Genomic DNA, 15,388 nt, shown 5'->3' with positions numbered 1-15,388 from the left:
GCGGACTGGGGCCTCTGCTAGACGTTCCCAGCACACCCTCACTACGCGTTTAGGTGCACCAGGTCTGTCCAGCGTCCTCCCCCGCCACCTGATCCAACTCACCACCAGGTGGTGATCAGTTGACAGCTCAGCCCCTCTCTTTACCCGAGTGTCCAGAACATATGGTCGCAGGTCTGCTGATACGATTACAAAATCGATCATCGACCTACGGCCTAGAGCGTCCTGGTGCCACGTGCACTTATGGACACTCTTATGTTCGAACAGGGTGTTCGTTATGGCCAAACTGTGATTAGCACAGAAGTCCAATAACAGAGCACCGCTCGGGTTCAGATCAGGGAGGCCGTTCCTCCCAATCACGCCCCTCCAGGTCTCGCTGTCGTTACCCACGTGAGCATTGAAGTCTCCCAGCAGGACAACAGAGTCTCCAGGTGGAGCACCCTCCAGCACCCCCCCCAGGGACTCTAAGAAGGCTGGGTACTCTGAACTGCCACTCGGCGCATAAGCGCAGATGACAGTCAGGACCCGTTCCCCGACCCTAAGGCGCAGGGAACAAACCCTCTCGTCCACCGGGAAAAACCCCAACGTACCGGCAGCAAGCCGAGGGGATATTAGGATACCCACCCCAGCCCGCCGCCTCCAGTATAAACTTGGCATATCTCAGCGTGGCGTGCAGTGTGTCCTAAAAGAAATGTGAGTGAACTGGACAAGCAAAGGAAAAAAGGAGTGACACACCACTAAATTTCTATACTAGATAAGGAGTATCTTAAAATCATATCCTTAAGAAATACAACAAATTTGCAAGTTTTGGTTCAAACTGTTGTCAGTATCTGTCATCAGGAGGTCAGGAGAGAGGTTCAACAGTGTGTGTATACAGCCATCTACGAAACACAGTGGAGGCTCTACCATGGTTTGGGGCTGTATTTAACCCAGTGGTATTGAGTATCTTGTCAAAACTGATGGAAGAATGAATGCAGAAAAGTACAGTCATATTGTGATCCATCATGGAATGCATCTGATTGGCAGCATGACAATGGACGATGACCCCAAACACACTTCCGATGCAGTAAAATCATACTTGGATAGAAACACACAGTCCTGCATTATGAGCTCGTGTACCACTGCCTGTTTTCAGCTTAGCTTGTTTTTGTCATGTCATTTTGAGTTTTGTATTTCACCTAAAATCTCCTATGATTTCATTCTCAGTTTTAGATTATCATTACTGTTTATTGTTAACTCCCCGAATCTTAGTTTTCCTGCTCACCTGTGCTGTTGTTGTCTAATCTCCTTTTCTGTGTTGGGGGTTCATTTGTTTTTGATACTTCCTGTTTTACTTTGGTATCTTCTGTCTCTTGTGTCTTGTTTCCAGTTTTGTGTCCCCTTTCTCATCATCTTGTATTACTTTCAGCTGTGTCTCGTTTCCCTGGTGTTTCCCATATCCCTGATTACCTCATGTATCCATTTAAAGCCTCAGTTTCCCATAGCTCTTTGTCAGATTGTTGTGTTGTCTACTAATGTATTTCCCCTGCTGTTTGTTACTTTGGATTCGTTTTCAGACTTCTCATTGTTGCATTTTGCATTTGGGTCCATGCTCACACCTATCCCTAACAAAATAGAGTTTGTACAATGATTTTTCAAGTTCATTGTACAAACTCCGTTTTTGCCTAATGTAATGTATTTCTATTTATTTTTGCCCGTTTCCCATTTCCCTACTCAAAATATTTTTACACAGTACTATATGTGCTGTTATGCAATTAGCAGAATACAAAGAAAAGAAAAACAACAAATGCATCTCAGTATGTTGCGATCCATACAAGAGAATCTGACCTTGCTGTCTCTGCATTAACAGCACTGATCAATACACACAGACAGGCAGTGTGTATGTGAGAAATTCAATTATCACCTCGGCCAGCTGAGATGGCCTGTCTGGGTGCGACTGAAGTTCAATGGTTAGACTGTTACCAGCCTGCCCCTGTGGGAAAGGCGGAGGGGTCAATCAAGGTGTCATTTTAAACTATGGGAAGAAGCGGGACTTTGAGACCTCCAGGGAGCAGGGGTTAGAGGTTTTACTTGAATTAAAAACACAACCTAAGATGTAGTCACATACAGATGGGTCGGTGTGCTGTCGTAAAAGCCTTATTCATGTATTTGCATGTTAGCACAGCAACTTCTAAACAACTGCACATTTCATGCACAACAATATTACATGTCTTCTTCACGATTGTGTAAGACAGCCATTTGTTTTTTATGTTTTTATTCTGTGCTTCTCCCCAGTGCTTTCTGCATCCAATAAAGGAGAATTAGATGACTCTAATGAAGGGATATTTTCTCAGAATTTATTTTGTACATTATCATTAGAAAAATACCGCAAACGCAGCTTGAACCATAGCTTGTTCAGACAAGCATGGCAAATCAGTTTGTTGACAGAATGAAGGTCTCTCTTTAAGAGTCGCTGTCGTTTTAACACTTCTGTCACTGATGCTTGTGTCCCAAATAAGAAAAGGCTGCGATTAATTTACGGGGGGTATCTCTATACTGCATTTCATAGACTGTAATTGAACGAGAGACAAGTGATTGTGCTATGCAGCTAATCAGATGTGTGCTGTGTGGGTGGGCATTAACCCCCTGTACAGACTGTATTCCTTTTGCAGCTCGGCGTTAATCAGATTTATGGCGTGCGTAAACATAATTGTGTGTCTTTATGGATTCAAATGATTCAGCTGAACAATTAATCTCTGGTAAACATTAATTTGTTTTCTCAGTGCTGTTTGTCTTTGCTGTCTTTCTTCTAACCCCCCCCAACGTGGCAGTTTCTGCATTCACTTGAGCCCACGAATATGGCGCGCAGGCTCTCTGTCTCGCATTGGGGAAAGATAGAGGGGGAGGAGAAGATGGCACAGCGATATGCTATGAAAGCTTGTCAGTTCGTCATCCTTCAAAGTCAGTGCGTCCCATTGCTGCCTTCACCTGCCAAGGTCACTCTGCTGATGTTTCAGGTGGTGGTGGTGGGGGCGGAGAGACTCACAAAGACCATTACCCCACCAACAAAGCTATGATTACTTCTATTTTCATTTGAGATGAGATTAAAGTCCTTGGGAGGTGGGGGTATCAATCTGTTGTAACTTAATGAGTCTTCTTTAGTGAGCAAACAGACGCTCGGGCCAACAGTGGCCACGGTCGATATCTGTCCGCCACTCATGATTGTATGCACAGAAAAGAGAGACTACAGGCTTAGAGAGGGAGGAAAGGAGAAGGGAAGGGACAACCAGTCTTGTTTTTAAAGCTGTCATATCGTAAACTAACTTCCAATTAACAAAAGTATTACACGAAACAATGATGTAAACACATTATCCATTACTTCAGTTTCTGCTTTATTACTACTGGGACCACGAAAGTGTTTAGTTTGGTGGATTAATACTGTACACACGCGCACGCATCATCTCCTCTTCTCCCCGCAGCATCCACGCGTCAGAGTGATGAATGTCTCCTTCCTGCGAGTGACCTCCAAGGTCAGCAGTAGCGGTGGGGGGGAAAAAATGCGGCCCATTTCCCTCCCGGCAGCAACAGCAAGGTAACAGCTCAGGCATAATTCACCATCGCTTGGCCGCTGCTCTAATCGCAAATGTAATCAAACTGGCTGGGACTCTGCAGGCTCTGCTGAGCTAGGCTGGACTGCGCCCGGGTGGGGTGGGCTGAGCTGAAAAAACAGGGAGGGATGTTTTTGAAGCTGGAGCACGCTCTCTGTAGTCTTCTGATGGAACAAAGAGTATGCATGCCGGTGTAAGGTGCACACAGAGCCGTAACACCTGTCCCATTATTGACGCAGGCAGCACGCTGATCGATCACAAGCAGCGGGAACATATCAGAGCACTGCAAAGCAAAACACGTGGCTCACTTGTGCCACCTCTGCCTGTAAATGAAACACAAGCATGCCATCGTGCACAGAGCCAGCGATAGTGGCCTAATGAATACAGGCAGCTTTGCAGTCGGTAGCATCCCCTCACTGGAGATATATTATCTAGGCCACAGCATCAATCTTCCTGTCAGCAGCCGTTGCAGCCGCTATCTGTGCCTCGCCATCATAAACACATATATTATTCATGAATTAGCATTATTGTCCACTTAATTATTCATCAGGTCTTAATTATCCGGCAGATAATCTATTCCAGGTCGTGGGAAATTAGATAAGGAAAGATAACGTTGTTGCTAGGCTCTAACCATCTTTAGTGCGAGTGTGGAGAGCTTTCCACTCGAGTGGTTTTTATGATGGGTGCATTAAAGGAGTTTTGGGAGCATTATTGGTAAAATTGGGGGGAAAAGAGGGATAAAGCAGGAGAGTCAGAGAGGTGAAATAGTCTGAGATGTATTTAGATTGATGGGGCAATAAGAAGTAGTTTTTAAAAAGGATGATGTATTGCAATTAGCACCCTGAGGAGTGCGTGATAATGAGACCATTAATTTCAAAGATCTCCTGTCACCTATTGTAGAGACTATAAACGGAGTGTACAGAGGGAGCCTAAAAAATTTACCTCTCTTTGTACTGCTGTAATCAAAACCTCATCGCTTCTTCATGTGCTTCCCCTTTCAAAGTCAACGCTGCTGTCCACCAGCTCTGGCCATGTTCTCACTCCTGTCACCTCATCTCCCCTCCTCCTGCAGACGCCTACCTTACCCTCTCCTTCCCTCCTTGTTTTCTAGTCAAAGCACACACACACCACAGAAGACGATGAATCATTCATAGGAGCACATAATGCCCTCAGCCCTCTCGCCAGAGACAGAGAGAGAGGGGAGGGCAGACAGAAAGACAGTGGGAGAAGAGGATTATGAGAGTGAAGCTGGAAATGAAATGGGTGAAGATGTAAGACAATACAGTGTGCGATAGATTAAGCAGATGGATTAGATTAAAAGCATGTTATTGGGAGGCCGGTTAAGACATTTGACAATTTAATAAGCTCTGACTGACTGATATGGATGATTTTCATAGGGTGTATAAGACAGTTTTTCTTTCATGTATTTTTAATCATATCTGGACTAAAGCACTTTTCCTTTTCTACTTAATTGACGTGTCTGTCTGCTTATGTAGCTACAGTGTTCATGAACAGAGTAAGTATGAAGTCGTTTGATCACAGAGCTGCAGCACTTTGTAAGTCAAAGAGGGACCACATTGAATAAAGACAGTAAAACAAAAAAGATGTGCAGGGGAATAATGATGTTATCCCCTGCTGAAAATTTGCTCACTTACAAAGAAATGAAGAGTCTCTAACCTTTATAGTAGTTTCATTCTAATGAAGAGACAGAATAACAAACAAAATGATAGAAAAATGTGTGTTACATAAAGTATTAAATTGATTTTCATGCCATTGAGTGGAATAGCTATTTGAGCTCAAAGCAAAACATGACTTGCGGTAAGATGTTTCTTGTAGTTGGTCACCAGGCTTGCAGATCTCAGGAGGGATTTTGGCCCACTCCTCTTTACATAAACTCTCTAAATTCTTAAGGTTTCTTGGCTGCTGTTTGGCAGCTTGAATCTTCAGTTCCCTCCACTGAGGTCTGGAGACTGGCTAAACCCCTCCATGACCTTACTGTGCTTCTTCTTTAGCCACTCCTTTGTTGTGTTGGTGGTGTCTCATGGATCACTGCAATGATGAAATATCTATTTACAACCCATCTTCAGTGTTCTGGTTAAGGGAAGGAGGTTACGGAGGAAGGAACTACTAATTAGTCAAACATGCTGAGTCAGCCGTTTTCATATGAAATATATGAATAAATCATTTTGTTCAAGGCATTTAGAAAGTGTTCAGAACACCGCACTTCTAAAAAGATAAAACACTTTATTTAATGTAAATTTTATTAAAAAAAGAGCAACTAATGTTCAAAACCAGGAAGGTGTTTTTAAAAGTTCATATTAATGAAATATATTTATTAAATGTAGTTTTAAAGTAATAGAAGCATTCTTCTTTAAATATCCTTGAGATTTATCTGTAGCTTGAGTGATAGCCATATCTGGCAAGGTATGTTTGATATGAGGTCCAGGAGTTGACATTGTATGTCTCTGTTTATCCATGACTTATTTATTATTTATTTATATTGTTTCATAACAAGTAAGTACTGTGAAAAAAATCTTGAGCCACATCTTCTTTCTTTGTGTTTTAATGAGAAAATGAGAAAAAGGTGCTGCGATTTATTGAAACTTCTGCAAACATACTTGGAAATACTGTATATAAGGCAAAAAGAGAGTTTGTAGGATTCTCACAGTCACAATGTGAGCTCTCTTAGGTGAGCTGATCCCAGTTCAATAATGTTGATGTCCAGGGCTCTGGGGAGGCCAATCCATGACTGTGTTCAACTGTGTGTTTTTCTGTTTTTCTGTCACTTTTTCTGACAGTGTGTTTTGGATTATTGTCGAGCTAAAAAATGAAGCTATTGCCGATCAAATGCTTTCCAGATGGTTTTGCGCAGTGGATCAAAATCTGATGGTACTTTTCTGCATTCATAATTCCACCAATTTCGACCAGATCCCCAAAACCACTGGCCGAAATCCAGGTCCCAAACCAAATACTCAAACCAGATTTTCAGTCCATTTCTTGTGAAATTTGGCATACCCCAGCCTTTTCTCCCTGTTTCTTTTCCTTAAAAATTGCTTCCTGACAACCACACTTCCACTGAGACCATTTCTGATGAGGCTTCAGTGAACAGCGGATGAATCATCTGAAGGGCCAGTTGCATCTCTCAGATCCTGCGACAGATCTGAATTTTTCCTATTTCATAGGGACATGACTTTAAAATAATATTCATGTGCTGTAAATACTTATTTAGGCCCGTCACTTCATCTTTTGTCTGCCATTTGTCCAGTTTCTTTGAATATTTTGAGGAAAAACTGCACAACTTGCTGAGATATGACACGTTTTCAGCTAATAGCTCTTTGGGAATCCCCATGTCGGTGCAAAAGATTGATGTTTCTGAAAAAGGTCGAAATCTGCTGGCTTATAAGCCTTATAAGACCTTAACTCTGGTCAGCAAGTCTCTTGATCACACATGAATCACTAGTAATGCATTCATTGTTCCCTGTGGCTGTGTGGTGCAAGAGCTGAGTGAAACAACACACAAGTATGTACTGACAGAATAACCACAGACACACATGCTCACAGGGAGGTCTTTGTTTTGTTTTCAGGGGAACTCTGATAATATAAGCAGCAGTTAGAAACTCGAGCCAGACAGGGAGGATTGGATAAAAGATTTTTTAAGTCAACCTTCGTTCATCAGCTCTGTGCGGACTTTCCACTTCTCCGCTATGAAAACCAGGACATCTAAAAAAAAAAATGAATCCAACAGAAAAATGCCAAAAACTGCTGTTCCTAAAGTGGCCACTTGAGGCTGGTTAAAAAAGGGAGTCAATCCTCGGTTTAAAATGTGTGCTTTTGGTGCAGACATAATCATGCTTACTATAGCTAATTTTCCTCTTTGTAATTATTGTTTGGTTATCATTTAGTCTGTACTGAGGCTTTAGTTATGCAGTTTATGAGACAGGCTTGATTTGAGAGAAAGCTAAATACTCTGTAGGAGCCATTCTTGGGTTAATACCTTATGTGGTCACTAGAGGTCACCTTTTTCTGTTTTGATTATGTAATGTAAAGGTATTTAAGGTAGACGCACGTAATCGGCGTCAGGTGTGTCATTAAGAAGGCAAACAGTTTGTGACCGTTGCGCTGTTATGCTAAGTCGATACAGAATAAAGACCAAAAAAAACCGGACAAGATACACACTGCTGGATTTATTGGACTGTTAACTTAATTCATGCATACCAGTGACATCGCGTCACCCCCGTTAACGACCACCTCAGTGGCTTCAAGCGTAGGCTTAGCCTCTACAACTCAGTTTCTCCTCTACACCTCACCCCACCTCCCTTACCCCTGTTTAATAAACAGTAAAAAAAGAAAAAGAAATAGCACTAATGCTTTATCAATTCAGCAGCTGCCGAAGTGTTTGGTAGAAAAGAAAACCCCTTTGGGTCATGATACTGTAAGATATCCTAACAAATCACTGAATATGCACACATGAAAGCACAAAATGATGTAAAAATTAAAAAAACACTATATGAGGTATGTCAGTTATCGCTGTACAAAACACTCAATTATGGTTGTGCCACAGCAGGAAAACAAATACGCTCGCAATCAGCAGCATATGTATATCATATGAGGCATTCATATTAAAGTACTGCATGACATTGGCTGCTAGGGAAATCCAGTAGCTTGCGTGGCAGGCAGGACCTGATGAGTGCTGGAAAGTACCAGAGAGTTACAAGGGTAGAGCAAAGTATGTGCCATTGATGGCAGTGACAAATAGCTTTTCTTTTGGAGCACCCTGAAGCCATTTCAGTCATGGCTTTTTGCATGCCGTCCATTATATTCCCACTGATACAAAATTTAACAGCTTTTTTGTTTAGTTTTTTATGGTTGCTCATCGTGTTGCTGCAGAGAAATGTGTGCCCTGTTAAATCATATCTCATGGAGAACGACCGAAAAGTGAAACCCACAGTAACAAATTACGCCATTAAGCCACAAAAGGCCACAAGATGACAAACCTCGCAGATATCAGAAGGAACAGGCGCTGTTCTGCTGTTCCATTATCCTCTCACCTCTCCAACCTATGCGGGAGCTTATTTTTCCATCTCAAGGAGCCCGAGTGTTTGTCTGATAATGCACCGACTCACCGAGAGCTCAATCCTTCCTCTCCTGCTTTCCCTTCTCTTACGTGCAAATGCATTTGATGTCTTCATTGGAAGTCTGGGGGTACATTGTGTGTGTTTTGTATGTGCACATCAGTGCCACTGTTATCTTGGTAGTACCTCTTCAGCTCCTAATTGCCGCGCTAAAACAGGGGCCGTGGGGACAAACGCTCTAAACCCTCACCCCATCTTCACTCTTTCAAATAGAAGTGGGAAAGAAAAAGAGAGAGAGAGGTGGAGACACTGAAGTAAGGAGGGAGAATGAAGGTACTGATGCAAGGTGTAAGAGGCAGAAGTAACGAGCCTCATGTGGGAAAATCCAAGAGAAGAAAAATGTGAGAGGACAGAGAAGAAGATTGATATTGAAATATGCACAAAAAAGAAAATCTGTGAGACATGTAAGTAATGGAAGTAATTATTGCCCCAATGCTTTTACGATGATTAACGTCATCGTAAAAGCGCGTGCATGCCATCAATTTAAACACACGTTTTCATATCAGCCTGGGGGAAAATTTGAAATCCACTCGACTAGTTATCTGGGTATGCTACGTACGTGGTATCATCGCATAAACAGGATAAAAAATAAGTCACCTGAAGGATGACTTGTACTCCAAGCAAAAGAGGTTAATCTTCATACCAGGAATAAACTGCCTGCACACTCAAAGATGCTTGTGTACTTCCTTGCAACAAACCATACAGCTTTAATGATATTTGGTGGATTAGCACTGCTGGAAATCTGAGTAAAGTAGATGCGTCCAGGTGTTGAAACTAGTGTTAGAATAATTGGCTTACAAACAGAGGACTAAATAGGTTTTAGTTTTTATTAAAGTGTCTGAGTATTCACCTCATTAAATGGGCAGTAAAATTATTATTAAAAAAAAAAAAAAAAAGTCCCCTGTGCTCTTTTGTAGGCTTTTTCGAAGCAGGCAGCTGGCTAGACGCTTTGGCCCAAGGGGAGCAGCTAACTCACTCAGCTAAGGCCCCCACCGCTGGTTGCCATAGAAATAACGGGAAGAAAATACAGAACCTGCCAAATGGAAACTGTCAATTACTGTAGATATGTAGATACAGGCCGGGAGTGTGGGGTAGACGTCTTCTGAGCACAGCACGCATTCCTATCTGTCTCTACCCACTGTCTCTCTCTTTCTCTCTCTCTCACACACACACACACACGGACACACACACACACACTCAGACACAAACGTGCCTCTCCCTCTTCATTTCTCCCTTTTACGCAGCAGTGATAAGGTGCTGAGTCCAACTGTGAAGGGTGTCAGAGATCGGGTTTGGGTGGGGTGGGGGGTGTCTGGGGCAGCACTGAGGAGTCAACTCCCCTCTGTAATCCACATATTGATCCTTTTACTCGGCTTGAGTCACAATCAATACAGGCAATAAAACCAGACGTAGCAGCCTCTCTGGGGAACCATGACACACCCTCAGACAAGCTGTGCGTGTGTACACACACACACACACAAACATATCTCATGACAGCATAGTGTGTGTCTAAAGTGTGTGTGTGTGTCTCATCACAAATCAGTCCGATGAACAGCTCTTGGTTGCTGTCATGCGAGGTTTCCCTCTTGAGACATTGTGAACATTTAACATGACAAAACAGTTGCTGTGCTGCATAAGTGATCAGACAGAGCTGCTGAGGCTCCAACCAGAGAGAAGCTGCAGCGCAGCACACACTACCATCAGTCATGAACACACGCCTTGTGCATAAATGCACAGTTGCGAAAAACTGCAGATGCAGATTTATACTAAATGAGTGTCACGCAGTTTATTGATTTGTATAGACACACGCACAGTGAGATACACTGCCACCTGCAGGTGTGCCAGTGACAGGGGACACCCAACTGAGGACCACATGCACTCACCAGACCCTCTTTTTTTGTCTGCAGAACTGCCTTAATTCATCACAGTACAGATTCTTCAGAGCTTTGGTCTATATTGACATTACATTACAGAACCAACAGCAGCCTGAAACATCGATGCAAGGCAGGATGGAGCCATGCTTTCACGATGTTTATGACAACTTTTGATTCTACCGTCTAAACGTAGCAGAAGACATCAAGACTCGTCAGCTGCAGCCCATCTGCTTCAAGGTTTGGTGTGTTTTACATACAGAGATGCTCGTCTGCATACCTTGGTTGTAATGAGTGGTTATTTGAGTTCGCCTTCCAATCTGCTTGAAGCAGTCTGGTCATTCTCACCCAAACATAATTTTAACCCAAAGAACTGCAGCTCACTGGATTCTTTCTTTCGTACTATCCCCTGTAAGCTAAAGGTCAAAATACTAGTACAGCCCATCTGGCACCAACAACCATACCACGTTCCAAGCCACCTTTCTTTCCCTTTCTGATGATCAGTTTGAACTTTCACTGGCTGGCTTGACCACATCTACATGCTTACATATACTGAGTTACAGCCATGTGACTGGCTGATTGGATAGGTGCGTTAATGAACATTTAGAACAGATAGAAGGGTTAAACAATCCATGGGCTGGGTGTGAGAGGTCCCTCATGATGCTCAATACCCTAATATAAATGCCCTCTAAAGAAGGGAAGCTGCAGCTGAGAGTGAGGCTGAGAGCTTATTTAGAGCTCAGGGAGTGAGTTCTCCTTATCCTGGAAAAAAAAAAATACAGATTAGCTGTGAAATTACAGCAGGGAGGATGTTTATAATTTACTCTACATCACAGGGTCTGTTATTGTTACTACCCCAATCCCTCTGGTAATCATCATTACTTTTATTGTGGCTGTTAGCATAGCATCATTAGCATACAGTATTGCAGATGGGTGAGGGGAGACCTGAGGTGGATTGTGCTGCTCATAATACCATAATTTCAGACCAAAGCTATTGTTATAGAGGCAATGCAATTACGCAATTTTGCATCTTTTAATATCTGTTGGAAATTACACCGTTCCAGCTTCAATCAAATTCATGAGGTGTGTGAGACGCAGTGACAGAGTAGATTATATTTATGGAAATCAGCCCATGAAAATCACATTTCTGTGATTAGACATCTCCCACAGCAGAGTTAATACTTTTAGTTGCAAATATTATGCGTTGTTTGCATGCATAATCTTGTACAGTCAGTTTTCCTGGGGACAGATTTTTGCAAACAATACATTCTGGGGGAAAAAATAGGTATGAGACTCCAACTGATGACTGCAAACTAAGACTGAAATTGGGCCTGGTAGCGGATTCTCTGCCGTTCACTCTGATACTCATGAGTAGCATCGTTGCAGAAAAAAAAGAGAAGCAGTTTTAGAACAACAATAAAATGTGGTTTAAAGTAGAGGAAAGTAATGGAGAAATAACATTCTAATAAGATGTGAAGACAGACAGAAGCTGTAATATTTAAGAGTAGCACCGTGTCGAGCTGGGAAGTCAAACCAAGCCTGCGATAACTTGACAAATCCCAGCACTTGCGCTCTTGAGAGGATTGTGCTTCATTAGCAGATAAAGAGTGGAGGAGACAGAAGAAGAAAAAGAAAAGGGCCAGGGGAGACGGGACTGCTCTTTGTTCCTCAGTCTATACTCATTTCACTGTTATCTGCTTTAGGGAGCTTTATTTGATGACATGACCCATAAGTCGCAGGACCAGGAATTAACAAAGAGCACAGGTTGCATACGTAACTAGGATGCTCTCTTATCACATTCCCCCACAGTGCGGAAGGCAAATAAACATGTTTGAATGAGCGAGAGAGAAAGAGGAGTTAAAATTTATGAAACAGACTTACTCTACAGAAAAAAATAGCTGCATGTAAACAGCATTTGGTCTTCAGTAGGGATTCTTGTTGCAATATCTGCAATATCACATCTTCAGTGTCCTTGATCAGCTTAAAGATTGATTTAACCATCTAATTTCAGGGAATAAGTAATCGTTTTGGGAAATATGCTAAATGCCAAATGCTAACTGTAAAGACAGTAACTGCAGGCTAGCTAGCAAAAGACACTGGTTCTCAACGCTAATCTCAGATAGCTGGCTTCCTGTTAGCTGCACAAAAACCAAACACGAGCTTTAGTTTTTATTACTAGTGGTTCTGGCACGTCAGAACCGTTTAAACCAGGGGCTCCCTGAGCAATTTTTGAACAAAGCCCCCAGCTGTTAAGAGCTGAAAATATGTTTGAGCCTTGAGCTGACACAGACTTAAACTAGCCACTTAGCCACCACTGTTGAGGTTCATCAAAATTAAGAGGATAAGTAGACATACTGTTGAACTGTAGCTTTTTATTTAACAGACAGGGGGCGTTGCCTCACAGCGAGAAGACTCCTGCTTCAAACCCCGGCTGAGGCCTTTCTGTGGAGATTGCACGTTCTCCCCACATGGGTTCTCAGGTTCCTCAGCTTTCTTCCATAGTCGATAAACATGCTTGTGAAGTTAATCAGTGGTCCTAAAGTGGCTATGGATGTAAGGTAGTTAAAATGATTAAATGTTGCTTTGAGTGGTCAACTAGTTTAACTAGAGAATCATTATATAAATGTCAGCCTACTTCACAGAGTAGTACCAATCTTCACATCTAAACCAAATAAACAGAGTCATAAAAACGTTCAGTAATTCTTTTTATAATGATACACACAAGCCAATAAAATCAATTTTTCATCCTCACAGCTGTAAACTCCCCTGGGAACTCCAAGGAGAGTTCAGAGGTCAGGGTTTCAGACTACATCAGGAATGACCTGTGACATTATAACCTTCTGCTTCTGCTTTTCAGTGACCAGTATGACTGCCCTATAAGCCTCAGCCACTCCCAAAGACAAAGCACATTCCTGGAATTTACGCCGTAAACATTTTTATCTTGCCATTTCACAGCCCAGGCAACCATTGAGTACATGTGCAGTTCAAAAGACTCTTTTAATTTAACGGTAAAAACAGAAGAATGAAAAAGAAGAGAGAGTGTCGAGGGGATGGTGAATAAGGGGATTATTTATAAGCCGCAGATCAATAATCATTACATTTCTAATTTCACCACAACAGGGTTTGGCACACGCATGTCTATGTGTTAAAGGGCAAGACGGGGGAAGGGGAGAATATTTAGACCATTACTCCCTTCAGACAGCATACACACACACACACACACACACACACACACGCTTGTGTTAATTTTCAGTTCTGCAGAGCCTTTCATTCTGGTGATAAATGGAAGGTTGAGGTCTTGCTATTAAATCAGTTCTCTCTCAGATGATTGAATAAGAGTTCCTGGGAGAGATTTAGATGGATATCTTTTTTCTTCTGTTAGAGGAGCGAGAGCAAAACATGCTGCCTGTACACCGAAGACACCATTTAACATTTCTCTAAACTATTTCTTCTCACTTTACAAATGTGAACTCCCATAAAGATCCTCTGAATCCATAAACACCGTGTACACCTGTCATATGTCTTCATTAGAAACACCTGGTTGTGAGCAGTTCATGCAGCACCATTCTGTTGGCCCAACATTTTGCCAGATTGAACAGGTGAGCCACAAGCCAAAAGACTCCAAGGGACTGATTTTTATTAAGACATTCACGGATCCCACAGACCTGATGAACTCCTTGTTTGTTTGTGGTACTCGTGGTATTGCAGGGTCTTCTATTAAACTTGGCGGTTTAGACGTGAGCTGTGTCCAGATAACTTGACTTAACTGATCTAGTGACGTTTACAGAGGGGTCATCCACGGGACAGTTTGATGATTACAATAGAATGAAAAAAAACCTCTTGACCTTGTGATCCTCTAGCACACAGGTAACAAAACATAAGGCTCAGGGCTCAGAATTGGCCCAGCGAAGACTCCAATCTGGACTACTGAACGGATTTGGAAAATGTAAAGGAGGGCATAGATTTTACAGCTTTTCCTACTCATAAAGACTTCCCCCACAAACAAAGACAAGTTCCTGTTTTTTCCACAATGTAATAGAGAATTTTTATTTTTTTAAAGTGGATCCACAAGGGAGAAAAAATTGTGTAAATGTGAATTTACACTATTTGCCTATGGCAGCATTTGTTATCATGTAGAAAAACCGAGACATGCTGTTGAAATAACACTTCTTTTTCGTATACTAAATGGTATTAAATATGTAGTTACACACTTTACAACGACAAAGTGGGGTTTCGCTGGTTCAGCCAACTTAAAATAAAAGCGGGCTATATCTGACATCCCTGCCCTAGCACAACCATTAAGTTTGCAATTTCAATCAGACTAGTGCACATTAACACATTCACATCCTCTTTTATAATCCACTGTTTATCCTTGGGCCACATAAGGCGTACAAAATTGTTGTTAGTGCTAATTGCTTTTTGGTAGCAAACTAATATGATGAAACTAAGATAGCAAATGAAGTGAACATTACCTTCATGCATGCCGACGTTAGTATTTCGCCTCTTAAAGTTGCATTCACGGCTGTAGATGCCAGTCTTGCTAAGTGTCTCACAAATGAAAAGAGCACCAAGTCTATTTATTAACTTGCATAATCTACTTTCAGAGATGATTTCTTATTTCTGTTGGGTATAAGGACTTGCCTCCAACCCCCTTTTTAATCTGCACCAATCAGCAGACTCTATTTACCAAGGGTACACTCTGCCGCAGTCACTTCACTGTTAATTGCCATTTCATTTTGTCACCACAATGGAGACTGCATACCAAATAGCCATTTCCCAGGTAACTTTACATTAGGTACAC

The sequence above is a fragment of the Haplochromis burtoni genome, unplaced genomic scaffold (genome assembly GCF_018398535.1).
Source record: "Haplochromis burtoni strain Fernald_Lab_line unplaced genomic scaffold, NCSU_Asbu1 Contig_81, whole genome shotgun sequence".
NCBI lineage: Eukaryota > Metazoa > Chordata > Actinopteri > Cichliformes > Cichlidae > Haplochromis > Haplochromis burtoni.
The sequence above is the reverse complement of the archived record's forward strand: the minus strand, read 5'-3'. Positions refer to the sequence as shown.